At 36.9% G+C, this 15,354-nt stretch overlaps 1 protein-coding gene across 6 annotated transcripts in view; it reads left to right on the top strand.

Annotated features, from left to right (window-relative positions):
• The window catches only part of MYT1L (myelin transcription factor 1 like), a 308,892-nt gene that overhangs the window by 83,520 nt on the left and 210,018 nt on the right, over nt 1–15,354 (top strand). For 4 of the 6 annotated variants that reach the window (XM_061460728.1, XM_061460729.1, XM_061460730.1 and 1 more), the window contains exon 2: nt 2,737–2,851. The exons of the other annotated variants lie outside the window; for them this stretch is intronic. The gene's annotated coding sequence lies outside the window, so the exon portion shown is untranslated. The remainder of the gene's footprint in view (nt 1–2,736; nt 2,852–15,354) is intronic. 6 annotated transcript variants of the gene reach the window in all.

The following is a 15,354-nucleotide window of genomic DNA, read 5'->3' as shown; positions in this document are numbered from 1 at the left end:
AGCGTTTTTATCATTAGCAGAATTCTAATGAAAAAAACTGTGGGGACTTTATTTTTCCAGTATTCTCAGGGGTAAGCAAGTTGCCTGTGGCTGGATGTGAGTTTACCAAGCTGATATTAAGGCAGGTCTCTGAATAGGTACTGCACATGTGGAGACTTGATTTGTATATGCAAATCAGTATTCCCCATAAATGCAAGAGTGCTGCTGGACATCATATTTTTCAATTTGAAGTAGAGGCTCAGGAGTGTGTAGTGAAAACCAGCATTGTTAGCCTCTTAGACTTGTCTTTGCATATTTTAACAACTGATTTATTTTCAGATCTGTTAATTCTCATTGTTTCAAATAATGAAAAGTCCCAAGTATCATAGTATCATGGAATGGTTTGGGTGGGAAGGGACCTTAAAGATCATCTAGTTCCATCCCCCTTGCCAAGGGCAGGGACACCTTCCGCTAGAGGCGTCTACTCCCACTTGCTCTAAGCCCCATCCAAGCTGGCCTTGAGCACTTCCAGGGGTGGGGCATCCACAGTTTCTCTGGGCAACCTGTTCCGATGTCTCACCACCCTCACAGTAGAGAACTTCTTCCTGGTGTCTAATTTAAATATACCCTATTCCAGTGTAAATCCTTTCTGTCAGAAAAAAACCCCAATGCTTTAATATGTAACAAATTTTTAATTCAGCAGCAAGTTAGGACATCCAGAGCACATGCACTTACTTACACTACCTCCAGAAATAAGGTATTTTTATTTTGAAGTCAACGGCTATGGGAAGGAGCTGACGGCTGTTTCGAAGGGCAGCAGGACGGCAGTTGCGGTCGCTAGCCATGGTGCTGAAACACCTGTGGCGGAGGGGTGGAGTACCTCGTGCAATGCCCCACAACTTTTAAATCATAAATATCAACCTACCGTTGAAATAAAAGTAGAAAAATAAACTTTGTGAAGCATGTAACTGTTTCGTTGGTACCCTTATTGTGTAAATAACTATTTTTTTACCTGCATCTGAGCCTACAATTGAAGTTACAAAGCGTGTTACAGCCATTTTCTCCCTAAGAGCAAATCCATCTATCCTAGGGAAAATTTTTTCTAAGATCGAAGATAAAAGGCACGTTAATATTACCATGAAGATGTATTAGAACTATATATAAGATGTTTAATTTTAAGCAGTAAATTATTGGAATTAATGGCTTATGTATATTTCCTAACATTAATTTACTCCTCATAATTCCATCTCAGAATAATAATAATAATAATAAAAAACAAACTAGAAATCAAGAATTTTGCACTCTCATGAAAAGTTGTTGGGGTTTTGCATAATTGTGTTTTAGCCAGCTGGACTGTGTATATAAGAAACTAATATTGAAACGTGATCCTTCAATTAGAAAAGAATTTTATGAAAGAAATTATGATTCTTTGGTTAAAGGGCTCTTTTCCTGTGTACAGTTTCAGATTTTTCCACTTAGATTCACACTTTATTTTGAAGATTAAAAGGCCTTCTCTGTGTTTTTCTAAAATTATAAAAAAGTAATAACAGCATACTAATTGATGCGTTTACATGCAAACAACTTGTTTAATAGAAAATAGTTTTTAAGCTTAATTTTGTTCCCATTTTCTAATCTCATTGAATATTTCCTTGCCTGAAAAGTAGCATGTAAGAAATTGTGTACAGTATCTTTTAGAGGATTTATGGCAATGCTGCTGAATTTAGCTGAGCATAAACAGTGTGGTGAGCCCCTCAGGGTCTCTTCATTTTCCTGACACACTCCACTGCTGCCCCATTAACACTTCGTCTGTTATTGCCATCTAGTCAGTTTAATGAGTATCTCTGAATTTGAAGTTCTATCCAAGAAGCAATAGCTCAAATAACCAATGCACCTACTGCAGCTTTCAGCAGAGCATCTTATTCCCTCTGTATTTTTTTTTAATAAAAAGTACATTTCTATTCTTCAGCTGTGTAGTTACATCATGACATTTCCTTTAATTACGGTAGACGCTAATCACAAGCACTGAGGAATGACTCCAAAATGATGCTGTATCTGTCTGTGTAGAAGGTAAACACATGCTGAATAGCTGCTAGAAGAGGCTTTTCCTTACTTTAAAATTCATCCTATTAATATTGACTCTTTAATATGAAGAAAGAATAGTACTGCCAGAGACTGTGCTGTCAAAGCAGAATATTGTATTTCTTCTAAGAAATCATAAGACAGAAGGACTGTGTTCTGATACCTGTATGAATCCAGCTAACTGCTGCCAAGGGTCAATGTGTGACTCATTAGATTGGGTTCCCAAAACTGAATTTATCACATTTCTCTGAACACATGCATAAAGCATCTTAAATTATTAACAATAGGCTGTTTTATCAGACAAGGGCTGAATCTGAATTAAAGCCTGAAAAGTGCTGCACTATGACACATAACAGGATTTAAGAACAATTCTAATTTTGCATTAATTATTAACTGATAAGCAACAGCAAAAGGTTGCTCTAAATCTCCATAGATATTGTCCTGGATATAGAAGGCTTTTGCAGCACCAAATAAAAAAACTCTGAATAATTGAACAAATTTATATTCTAGAAAACAGAGGAAATCAGTCGGATATTGGAACAAGTTTTTGTATTAAATGCATTTATTGAAAGCCTGTTTTTAAAAGCTAAAATAACACGTGAATGATTTTTTCCATTTCTAGTAAGTTTGCTACCTTTAGTAAAATGATTTTGTCTTTTTGTTTTTTTTCTCTTTTAGAAAATGAGTCTGGAAGAAAATTGGTGAATCTGATCCAGTGGACCTACAAGCACTCTGACAGGCTCAGAGAGCAGAGTCTGTACCAAAGAGCAATTACCCCACCAAACAATTTCAGGTACAATTGACCTAAATATTGCACTCTCTTGAGATTATTGACAAGAGTTCATTTCCTGTAGTGCTTTTCCCATTTACTACTCCTGGTAGCCTCTGTGATCTTATCTGCCTGGTGCTGCATGACTTCTGGGATGCAGCTAAGAGTTCTGTTTTGCATTATCTTTAAACAGACAATTCATGCTAAGAGAGTCATTTGCAGTTAAATTAGATGATGCATATATTATTCTTGCTGCTGAAGTTACACAGAGCAGGAATGAGTGACTGAATCTTTTTGCACCTGAATACATTGGATTTTTTTTTACTGTGAAATCAGATTTTTTTTTAGCTTATTGTAAATAAATAGGAAATTTTATTTCATTAAACTGTAACAGCAGAGTCAGCTGTGCAGGATAGATTAGCTGGGAAACTTGCTATGTGTTGAGATATATATATATACATGTATATATATATATCTCCATAAAGTATGGCTTCCCCTAGTGCCATCCTACCTCCAGATAATCTTTGTAGTTGTTACTTCCTGGCATGAAAAACAAATGATATATATATATATCTCCATAAAGTATGGCTTCCCCTAGTGCCATCCTACCTCCAGATAATCTTTGTAGTTGTTACTTCCTGGCATGAAAAACAAATGAGCATATAAACTGAGTGTGCAAGTGTACAAACTGTGGATGAGCTGAATTCAGAAGCTGGTAATGATAAACCTATTTCAGTTTTGAAGAATGCATTTTTCTTAAGCATTGCTTGCAAACTTATGCAAAGTGCTTGATACGTTTGCCTGCCATGTGTGTGGAATATAGAGAAAATAGATAGTGTTCCCTTGGTGTTTATCACACAGATTTTTTTGCATCCTATTTCTTTTACTGAATTTTCATTTAGAAAACCTATGCATAACCCAGAAATTCAGAAGGCTTGTATCTGATTCTATGCTGAGCAGTTGTTAGGGAGACATTTTTTACAGACCTTTCTTACCTAATATAACAGGACACATTGTGCTATTATTTTCTTGCATGTGCCATATGTTTTCCCAAAAGAACATCGGAATATTTATTTTATTAGGGGAATAAGCTCCACTAAAAGTCATAGGTCCTGCTTTTCAGAGGAAACTGAGGACAAAGTTCAGTAGAAAGATGAATAATTTATAAGATGGAGGCAGATATGTAATATATTGGTGTACTGACTTGGTTTCTTTTATGATGATGGACAGCAGTTATAAATGTAGTTAGAGTCAGAAATTCTATACTAAACCATGAATCAATTACATTACCTAGTAATTAAGTTATTATAAGGAAAAATTAAATATCAGAGAAAACTTACCTCTGGTTCATTTTTTTGCCAATCTACTGAGTTGATGAGACACAACATACCTCAGTGGAAAGCAATAATATTTGAAATGCAAGTATAAGAAGAATAAAGCAGTAAAATAACCTTTGAAGGTGGGATGAGAATATACAAGACATATTCCGGACATCAGCTGGAGAGGTTGAGGTCATAGAACTTCTTGCACTGTGCTTTAGGATCCTGAGAAATCTTTGTGGTGCTTTCTGGTGGGCTGCTAAACAATTTTAAAGTTTGAGAAGTGATGGAATGTACATGAGAAAAGTGAATGGATTTGTGAGATGATCTTTCTGTTGTAAAGTCTTCTACAGAACAAGACAATTAAGAAACCATGGCCTCTGTGTGTGTGTGTGTGTGTGTAATAAAATCAGCCCTGCATCAACACAAGCAGAAAGATAACTTGTAAGGAGTTACCAACAGCCCCAGAGTCTCAGTTGAAATATTTACCTTCTTTACGTTTGATGTTTTACAAATAGAACCTCTCACAGTCTTTCTGGCTTTTGCAGCTCTTTGAGGGCATAACCTTGCAGACTAAATGCTGATGGTGTGTTTTTTGCTGTTTTCTTTTTGCCTGCATAAAGTCTATATACATCTTGATCTTATATCTGCAGAGGAATATCAGATACTCACATTTTGTTAATTATTATGTTTACATTCCAGATATCTCACATGGCTGACATACAAGCAGTTGTATATACTATAGATGACTAAATCAGTTTGAAACTAGCAACTAACCCCTGAAAACCTCATGTAAGCTCCCTTCTTTTTGTGAATGTGAGCCTTCATGAGGATTGCTCACTTCAGCTGATGGCCAATGGAAACATCATTCTGGGCTTTATATTAAGCTCTATCTTGTAATGTATATCAAATGAAAGTTATAAAATTTTAAGCATTTTTGATGTAGTTATTTGACATCTTCAGGGGATGACCGGGTCCATTACAGGATGCAGACCCATAGAGGACACTATTATAGATTAGTGATTTTAAGGCACTTTATCCCTGCTGCTTTATTCAGTTTGCCTTGCCACCATGGTGAAAAGACATAGTAAAGCAAGGCTAATTAGACAGTGTAGGACTCCCTGGTATGCAGTATTCTTCTTAGCCAGTTTTATATTCTTCCGGCTTGTTCTACAGTACTTCAGGGAACGAGAAAAGTCTGGTCCATTAATCAGAGAATTAGCTTAGATTTGGAAAAGATGAGTTCAGGTTTTGTCTATGCCACAAATGTCTTGCAAGACACTTAGCTAAGTATTGAGCAAGATTCAGCAAAACCTAGGGGTCAGGGGTTGTGATTGGGCTTTTTCTGCTTTTGTAGCAAAATCAGGTATCCTTTCTTATTTCTGGTATCTTAGTTACCCCACTCAAATAATTGAGTATTCAGAAATGTTAGCTTCCCTCATTAGCTGAAATGAATTCTCTTCACTTCTATATCATCCTTCTCTTATGTAAGGATGTTGATGGAATGTTAAGGATACAGAAAGCAAAATAATGTCTTATGTTAGTTCAGAGTATTACAAATATAATGTCATGATGGGAAGTTCATGTTAGCTCTTGGCAGGGTAAATTTTCTTAATATGATCTGAAAAAGCAAAGTTCATCAATCAAAATGTCACATGTTGCTAAATTTACAGTTTATAAACTACCACTGTAAATTTATGTAGTAGAAATCATCACATAAAGTTGTGCTTCTTTCTCTTTTCCTCTCTCCAGACTTAAGTGGTTCAAAATTGAGGCAGTAGGCTCTTTTAAACTGCAGTTTCTAGGCAGCATCTCTGCTCTTGTGAACAGACATGGCTGTTTATATTGCATGGGTGAGCCAACTGTGATTGATCACAGGCTGCTGCTGATGTTAGCAGCTACAGAGAACAGTTATGTTAACGCTAAAAATACCAGGTAAGGGAAACATCACCGATAAAAGATAGGAAAAAAGAAAATTAAAATTCTTCTGTTTTATTGGATATATACCTCAGCCTGCCAGAATATGTAATTCCTAAATCATTCTGAAAATTGTTTGGGATATAAAATCAAATCAAACCCACTATAAAAAGGGCATGGTCTCTTCTCACTGCAGTAGCAGCTTCATGTATAAATCCAAATCCTACATCAAGGGGAGCATGCAAAGTAAATAACAATGGTTTTTAAGAGAAATCTGATGATAGAGCTGATCATTTTTGTAGCAAACACTTAGGAAATATTGGAAAAATTGGGTTAGAAGAGATGAAAAATGATTTAATGATGTAAGGAAGAAGTTCTTTACTGTGAGGGTGGTGAGGCACTGGAACAAGTTGCTAAAATAAGTGGTAAATGCTCCATCCCTGGCAGTGTCCAAGGCAAGTATGGCCAGTCTTGGGCAACATGGGGTCATGTGAGACATCCCTGCCCATGGCAGGGGGTTGCAACTACTCCAGCATTTTATGAAGAAGAGTTAGCATGTAGCTTTTTTTTCTGACCAGTTTCCAGTTTTTAGCTTTGCTATGTGATCTTAAATGATCCTTTTGTCTTTATGAATATTGGGTTGTAAATTTTGCTGTGCAAAAGTATCTTAGGACATATGCACTTTTTTCTTTTTTCCACTTCACATGAATGTCTATGTATTGCTTAGCTGCTGTATCTAACTGAAGTATTTCTTCTGAAGCCAAGGAAGACACAAAAGACTAATTTGAAAGCCAGGTGGAGTTATGATAAAGTTTTCATTGATAAAATAAGGTTTGAATCAGGGTTGAGTTAGATAAGAACTATGCTTTTTATACAGTAGAAATAAAGCTTTTATTAACAAGCCTATGTATAAAAAAAGACTTTCATGCACTGAGACAAAAGAGAAGTGTATTTCTACAGCACACGTTCATTTTCAGTGCCCTGAAGAATGCCAAGGAAAAGAATATGCTTGATAAAAACTGTAAAGAATCTTTTTCAATAAGTAGCTAAAGTCAACAGAAGGTACATGTTTTCTAGTAAGTCAAAGCTACAAGGAGAAACTATTTTAAAAAGTTTCTTAAAAGCATGGTGGCAGGGCAAAGCATGTGCAAGTTGTTACAGTTTAGTAGCCCTTTCTGTGTACAAATACAGTTTATGACTCTAGTATGTCATTATTCATGCTGTTGCAGACCAAGTTTAAAGAAAGAAGGGTACTCTAAAAAGTTTCCTCTCTTCTTCCAAACACATTTGTGGGAAGGTGCAGATTTCATGGTCACCTTGCTCCTTTCAAGAAGGAGCTGGTCCACTGTGGTTAAGGACAGAGCAGGGCATTGCTTCTCACCAGCTCTCAGTAGTATAGTCCTCTTGATGACCTTGTGGATGGATTTCAAAATCATACAGAAGTTAAATATTGCTGAAAATAGCATTCAGTTTTGTGCTCCCTTTCATGGCTTTGGGGGTGAAATTTATCCATCCTAATGTAGATGGCTTTTATATCTAAATTATCTTTGGCTAGGCTGCCTTTATAGTCAATGAAGAGAAATAGACACTTTTATTTTTTTTTGATTCATCTTTTCAGAAGGTAGCCATCTAAATAGGTCAAATGAATCAGACTGTAGAATAGCATGTTCCTTGCTAGTGAGAATAAAGGAAACCTAGAGATCAGCCTAGACGTTGATGCCTATATTGCAGATATCTGAAGGTAAGTGAAATGAACTCTATGTCTATAGGAATTAAGCAAGAGGAAAATATCCTACTCTTTAGGAAGCACTTTTTCCTTCAGATGTCCTTGTTCCGCTGCACTGGGGTGCCTGTTCATAGTCATAGTCAGGAGGTGATAAGTTTAAAAATAAAAATATTGCACCCCCGCCTTCTCCTACTTGATAATTTTAAATGTGAAAACTGAGTGGACTTTACTGTGCAAGTAGGTAATTTGTATCCGTCATCGGTTATTCCACTGGTTCCTGTGGAATCATTTCTTACTAGTCTCTGCTAATAATCTGTACGTACAGGATCACACCACAGTTTTTATTGGTCCTTTTAAACCATTTCACAACTGGATACTTTTTCTCAATCCGAAATCTTTGCAGGTAGGCAGTGAAGTGAGGATATGCAATTAATGTAGGCTAGTATACTAATTTAAATTGTATCCCCATTATAATCTGTACTGTTAGTGCCAGAGTTTCACTAAACTTCTCAGCAGCTGAGGTGGTTAGTGCAATATACGTGAAAGTCCCTGTGATGAATATTTTCAAGTGCTAACAAATGAGTTTAGGGGAAAGGATCTCTGCTTTATTTTGGTTATGTTTGCTTTAAGTATCAACCATAACCAGTAAAATGGAACACACAGAAACAGCATTATTTTTTATGCATTTAAAGTACAAAATCAACAAATAAAGACCAGTCTAAGACACTCAAACAGCAACGCAGCATTTTCATATGCCGCTCTTCTCCCATTGTTTGCAAAACTCTGGATCCCAGCTAACCTGCAAGACTTTGTCAGAATCATACCCAGGAGTAGCACAAGGATGACAGCCTGGAGTAAGCAGATTGCTAGTGAGGCTAGCAGGTGCCAAAACATGCTGTTTCATGACCCAGTGTAAGGATGCCAAAAATAATCTCAAATGTACTTCAGTAAATAAATGCAGAAACCCCTCAAGCTTCAGAAATACAGCCTGCAGAACTGTCTCAGATTAAGCAAGAAACTTCAAGTTAGAAGACCAGTGTTCTAATTTTTGCTCTACAACATCTTAGTTGTGTTCAGGTAGTGATGCCTTTCAGCCAAAATCTGTGTTTTGCCACTTAAATAGATGGCATGTTTTTCAAAAGGAACTGGGAACAGAACTACGATGGATTCCACAGATGAAAACATGAAATTAAGTTGAATCACATGTGAATGTTGACTAAATCTATCTCATTTTCCCTGTCTTTCAGAGTTATAGTATTTAGCCATCTTCGTTTATACTAGTTTCAAATGTGTAAACAGCAATAAAAATTGCTTTGTAAGTGCAAGTGTTGTAAAAATCAGTTTATCTTACTATTAAAGTTAAAAGTAGTTTCATAGCTGTAAAACATGTTTGTCTGATCGGCCTGAAAATAATTTGCTAAATAAGATCCAATTGACTGTGTTAAGCAGTTGCATTTAACTTTAAAGCCAGCAATACCAAGACTGTGCTAAGTAAACTTGCAAAATGCACTGTGAAATTATCAGAATCACTGAAATAGTCAGTACTGTGTGTTTAGTATGTAAACTAAGATCAATGTAATAAAATGTATGGCTGAAACCGAAATACAAAGGCAGGGATGAAACTTTATTTGCATGCTAAATATTATACTTAAATTTGAAAACCTTCTGCCACTGTAGCCTTTTGCAAATCTGCTGCTGAATATATATTTTGCAAGATATCTCAAAGTTGCTGAGAAATAAGGGATAGTAATTATGACAGAAGAATGATGATTGCTGTATTTTGTAGGCACCCATAGAAATGCCTATATGAAAAAGGGTGTCCTGTGCAATTTTAAAATATTTTATTAATAGTTTATTTTGTTAGAGAGGAATTCTGGATTCTATAGAACCGTGAACGTCAAAAATATTTTAAAGTTCAGATTTTAGAAGGTGTTAGGTAAAGGTGGACATCTAGGGGTATTCACAGAAGTTGCTACAGAAATTATGTGTCCCGCCAGTCTGAAAATAAAAATGGGTTAAATGAATAATTTTCTGAAGTATTTAACAAAATATGTTAAAATCAATCTTGCATTTATGGGAATTTCTTCTATTAATATTTATAAATACCCTAATATTTAAATCCATTTTACAAAGTTCAAAGAAACTGTGCTGTCTTAAAGAGTCGTTGATGAGGTGCAAAAGTTGATGGTTAATTCTCATGGGAAAATCCTTCAGGGTCAGATGGAGTTTACACGATTTTCTTGAATTCTTTTTAGAGATTAACTGGTTCTTTTCAGGGAATATTGCCACATAAATCTTATGCTTAAAGTAAACAAGCAAGTTGTATAATAAAGAATGGGCACCGCAAAGGGTCTGCATTTACTTTAAAACAAGAGCAACTAAATACTGTCTTGTTTAATGGGGTAGTGGTTTTGTTCCTGTTCTTATTTACAGTCTTACAAAACTGTAGACAGTCTGTTTAAATTTTGGGCACAGTAACAAGCACAGTAGTCATAGCAGCCTTTCAGTATCTGAAGGGGGGCTATGGGGATGCTGAAGAGGGACTATTCATTAGGGACTGTAGTGATAGGACAAGGGGCAAAACTTAAACAGGGGAAGTTTAAATTGGATATAAGGAAGAAATTATTTACTGTAAGAGTGGTGAGGCACTGGAATGGGTTGCCCAGGGAGGTTGTGAATGCTCCATCCCTGGCAGTGTTCAAAGCCAGGTTGGACTAAGCCTTGGCTGGCATGGTTTCCTGTGAGGTGTCCCTGCCCATGGCAGGGGGGTTGGAACTAGATGATTGTAAGGTCCTTTCCAACCCTAACTATTCCATGATTCTATGATTCTGTGACCAAGTGGAGTTGCCTTTGGTGAGAAGGCTTTGAGAATTTGTAGAAAGGGACAAATGTCTCACTTAGGATGGTTTCCTGTGTCCAATACAGACCCCATCAGGGGAATTCTTTTACTCTGTGATGATGGGTATTCACTGAAGCTGACCCTTCTTCACCTCCTCTTTATATGTTTATTAGCACTCTGACTTTCTGGAGTCCTGACAAACACATTGAAGTTAATAGAAGATGAATGTACTCTTTACTTGTGAGAATCAGTCATAAATTTCTTGTTGAACTCAAGTAGTTTAACTAAAGTGACAATGGCAGGCAGCGGGAACTACTGTCTTGTAGCATATTACATAGAGGATGGCCTCTATACTTTAACCTGCCTCTTCTACTGTTTGTGATGCTTTTTGTAAAAAAATAGGAATAACTGGTAATTAAGTAGTCATTCCAGTATTCCAGTTGCTATAACATATTCCAGTATTGCATTTCCAGTAGTCAAAAGTAAATTCTGTTTTGAAGTATATGAATAAAATACAGATGGTTAGACTCAAACTTCAGCAGCATCATCAGTTATTTCATATTAACTGTTGAAAATCTGTATTAAATAGTCCAAATACTCAAAAACTAATACATGCCAGAATTTAAGGCAAGTTAATTTAATCTCCCCCTTGCATATGCATTATGAAGACTTCTTTAATTACACGCTGACATACTATTTTCCTTACAAGATCTTTTCCTCATTCAGTGCACAGGGCATATGATAGTCACTTAATGAGCAGCTGTTCAATATTTTGTTTCCTTGACATTGTTCAGTGTATGGCTCCATACCTTGTTTACTACAGAGTATTTAAGCCCTGCTCTGAAGACAGAATTATTAATTAGTACTTTCCTTTGGGGATTTTCCTAGTGATCATCACTATAGCATCTAAGTGATGATCAAACATTAAATTAGCTTTCTGCAGGCCTTTGAGATCAGAAAGCAATGTGATCTCTGTTTTATTGGTGGGAAATGTGACCCAGAGAAACTCTGTTCAAAAGGTGCCATTCATCTACAAGACCATCTGAGGTGCTTAGGTCCAAAAGCCTCAAGACCTTACTGTGACATAAAACTTCCATCTCAGGTCTTTCTGTTTCCAGCTGTGTCTCTGAGCATTCATCACTTGTGCAAATTCAAATGCCTCATCTTAGTGAGTCATACAGAAAACAAAGAATATGCTTTTAGTGACTGCATGTAAAAAACCTGGTTTGAATTACAACAGTGGGAACTTTATGGCAATAAAAGATAGAATCCTACTTTTAGGCCCACATCCAATTACCTTAACCATTCTTGCAAAGCTGTCCCATTTTTTAGTGCATTTCTTCAAAATTCTTCACCAAATGAACCTTCTTTGGTACACAGTTCTGATTCATCATTCCAGCAAGGCCATCCTGTGCAGTGAGTGAGGCAGGTGTGTTACAGGGAAAAGTGGTGTATGAGTCCTGCTATTAGTCTTCATCATGACAGTCATTCACAAGATCAGGTTATATAGACAGCCTGGCACTTCTGACATCTTTGTCCTTGATTTGGTCATGTTAAAAATTTTACTATAAAAATGTGTCTGTGTGTGAGAGAGAGAGAGAGACAGAGTTTGTGAGAGAGAGGGAGAGGGAAAGATGAAGAGCACACAGCATTTTAAAAACTGAAATCCATAAGGATATCTTAAACCCCATGTGAATTAGGAGGTGCTTGGAACCTTAAAATCCCCCCCACCATCTTGTACCATTCTTCTTTAAAAGGAGATCCATAGAATAATATTCTGGGAAAACTACTGCTGGATGAATAAAATAAAAGATGCCTTTTGCATTACCATCAAATTCCACAGATACTTACTGATGGCACAGGAATACTGAGAAACTACAGTTTGGTTCCTGCGGGTCCCAGAAGGGTTTTTTAGTCACTATTGATTCTTTGCTCAATTCTCAATGACCTTTTCTACTCGTTTTCTCTCCATCTGTTAGAACTCTGAGTATAAACCAATCCTATAATCCCTGCCCATGGCAGAAGGGTTGAAACTAGTGACCCCTAAGTTCCCTTCCAACCCAAATCAATCTATGATTCTATGTTTCTGGAATTCTGTGATTCTATGATTCTTTGCCCTTCGCAGAACAGTTTTAGCTGTCACTGCACCCCTGGCTTCTTCTCCCATGTTGTCCTTTTGTCACCTCGAGCATAGCCCAAGTACTTGTTCTTTACCTCCTTGTCTTCAATGCCTTTCTGCAGTCGATGTCTGTGTGTCTTCAACCTTCATTTCTCCAGGGCTGAATTCCCAGGATTTGTACATCCTTCTCATTCTCACTGGCTCTCCAGCCAGAACTACATTATCAAGCACTTTTTTTTTTTTTCCATTTTCTGTGCCTCTAACCATCCATCACTTGTCTCTTTGCATGCCTGTTCCAAATACTATTGTTAAATGTTGCCTCTTCCTCTGCTTTTCCTCTCTGCTGCTTCATTTTCCTTTGGACAGTAGGGAACTGATCAGAACTCTCTTCATGTAAATGTCATTGTAAATTTGACAGCAGTTCCTCTGTTCATTCTAGGACAACATTGCAAGAGTTTCATTTTCTTTGCCCAAAATTTGGACTTAAATCTAAATATAGGAAAAAAAAGTGATGCATCCATGACTGGTAGTCAAGACCCGACCCTATTTCAGGCAAACTTTTCTAGTCCTGCTAGATACTTATCATGTCTGCTCCTAGTAACGCATTTCTGCTTTTTCTCTGTATTGCTGATCACATGTCATCTGATTATCAGTCTTGATTCTGGACACATTCTGCTCTAAATGAACCAGATTTTTGGGATGTTGCATGGATGCAACCTCAGAATTCAGAACTTAAATGAGACGTAATGGTTATTTGAGTTACAGATGCACCTGATGACACATCCCAATAACAGCTGGTCAGGTTAATCTCTTCATCACTCAACAGACTGTTAATGTAATGTAATAACTTGGACAGAGTCTATGCAGAAAACCACTGCAGTACCAATCTATGTGAATTGTACAGTGCCAGATACTGTTCAGTTTACTTACTGTACACTCATAAAAAATTTGAATCCAGAAGGGATCAATAGTTTATCTAGTATTGCATCTTGGTAACACAGTCTGGATAATTTTATCTTTGTATTCTTTACTGTTCTATAGCTGAAGGTGGACTAATAGTTATTTGATCTTGAAGTTGAAATATCAGAAGGTAGTGGATTTACTTCAGTCCTTTTTTAAGTTGTAAAGATTTACATGAGTTGTGAGACATTTACAGAAATTGTAGACAGCTCCAAAATGGACTGAGCTAACATCTTCTGTGAAAGTGGTATTCTTTGTGAAAGGAAACTAGGTAGCACTGGGAAATACTCCCTTTGCATTGAATAATTATTGTATTTAATGCCCATGCTTTCAAAATGCACAATTTCTTGGAAGCCTCACAGTACTGCTTCCAGCGTTTTCATTCCATTGCACTTTGCTTTGTCATCTTGGTGCCTCATTCTTTTCCTGGCAAGGAACTTGGAAGAGTGCATGATCAATAAAAGGTTTGGAAAAAAAATGCCAGGACAGCTGAAGCTTGATAATGGAGTCTGTAGGGAATAATCTTGAATGAGGGCAAGAAGTAAGACAATAATGATGGTTAGACTTACTAGAATAAATATGGGAGATCTGTGCTTAGTTCCCTGACTTGGTCATATGTTCTGGTTGTTCTTATCTTTCTGTGATACAGTTCCTTATCAATAAAATGGGAATAATACTGTCTCATAGATATATTAAAATAGGTACTTCACAGATACTGTAGAAAGAAGAAAAACACCGATTACACTCAACTAGTGTAGTGTTATGGTTTGATGAATACTGTCACTGATAGTATGTTTCATGTCAGTACTATTGTTGATGGATTGGGATGTTTTAAACCTGAGGGAGATAACCAAATTTTTCCAAACCTTCCTTTGCACAGTTCTTACCATTCTTTTACTACCCCACTCTCCCCTCAAGTGATACTCATGTTTTCATAATTTGTATTACCTTTGAGCTTCTCACAGGTACTTGGTACTGCTCATATTTCGCAACTGCTCCTGGCTCCTGTTCTTCCAGGATTCCCTCCATCTTGCTCTTGTACTTTAAATCTGTTTTCCTGCAGGCCATTACTCTGCACAGCAGCTTCCTTCTCCTTTGGCCTATATGTCCCAAGCCAGAGTAGAGAGACTTCTGGGCTTCGCAAAGGTGGTGAGGCTTTGAGAACACATATACCTGTGAGGAGATGAATGGAAATAATAGTCAAATGTACATAGAAATGAATATATAACTACTCTGTAGAGAGGAAGGTATATACATCTTTTTTTGCAGAAGGAGTCTCTGAGTTGTGTGAAGTAGCTCTTTGATCTGTATGACATGTTCTTAACTCAGGAGGAATTATTTGGGGAGATAAGGACAGCCTGGTTGTAAGAGAGAGGAACTGAGCTGTGCCCTGACCATGCCTGTACTCATAATGCTTATGCTGTTGTGTTTGTCTTCATAGCTGGGGTAGCCCATGGCAGGTATGAGCGCTGTTGATACTACTGTGTCCTCACTGCTTTGTCACTCAGGTGTGTGTATTTAAGGACTTTTTCCATAGTTGTCTATGCTGAGATGTTCTAGTATTATTTCCAATTTAGTTCTAGTATGGGAGGACCCAGCTGTCTTCTGGGGATGAATTGTTTAAATAGCAGAATTCAACCACTGTGG

The sequence above is a fragment of the Pezoporus flaviventris genome, unplaced genomic scaffold (genome assembly GCF_033815535.1).
Source record: "Pezoporus flaviventris isolate CSIRO_AGI_PZ_B2104156 unplaced genomic scaffold, CSIRO_AGI_Pfla_v1 ptg000031l, whole genome shotgun sequence".
In the NCBI taxonomy this organism is placed as follows: domain Eukaryota; kingdom Metazoa; phylum Chordata; class Aves; order Psittaciformes; family Psittacidae; genus Pezoporus; species Pezoporus flaviventris.
Note: the sequence above shows the minus strand (reverse complement) of the source record. Positions and strands in the feature narration are given on the sequence as shown.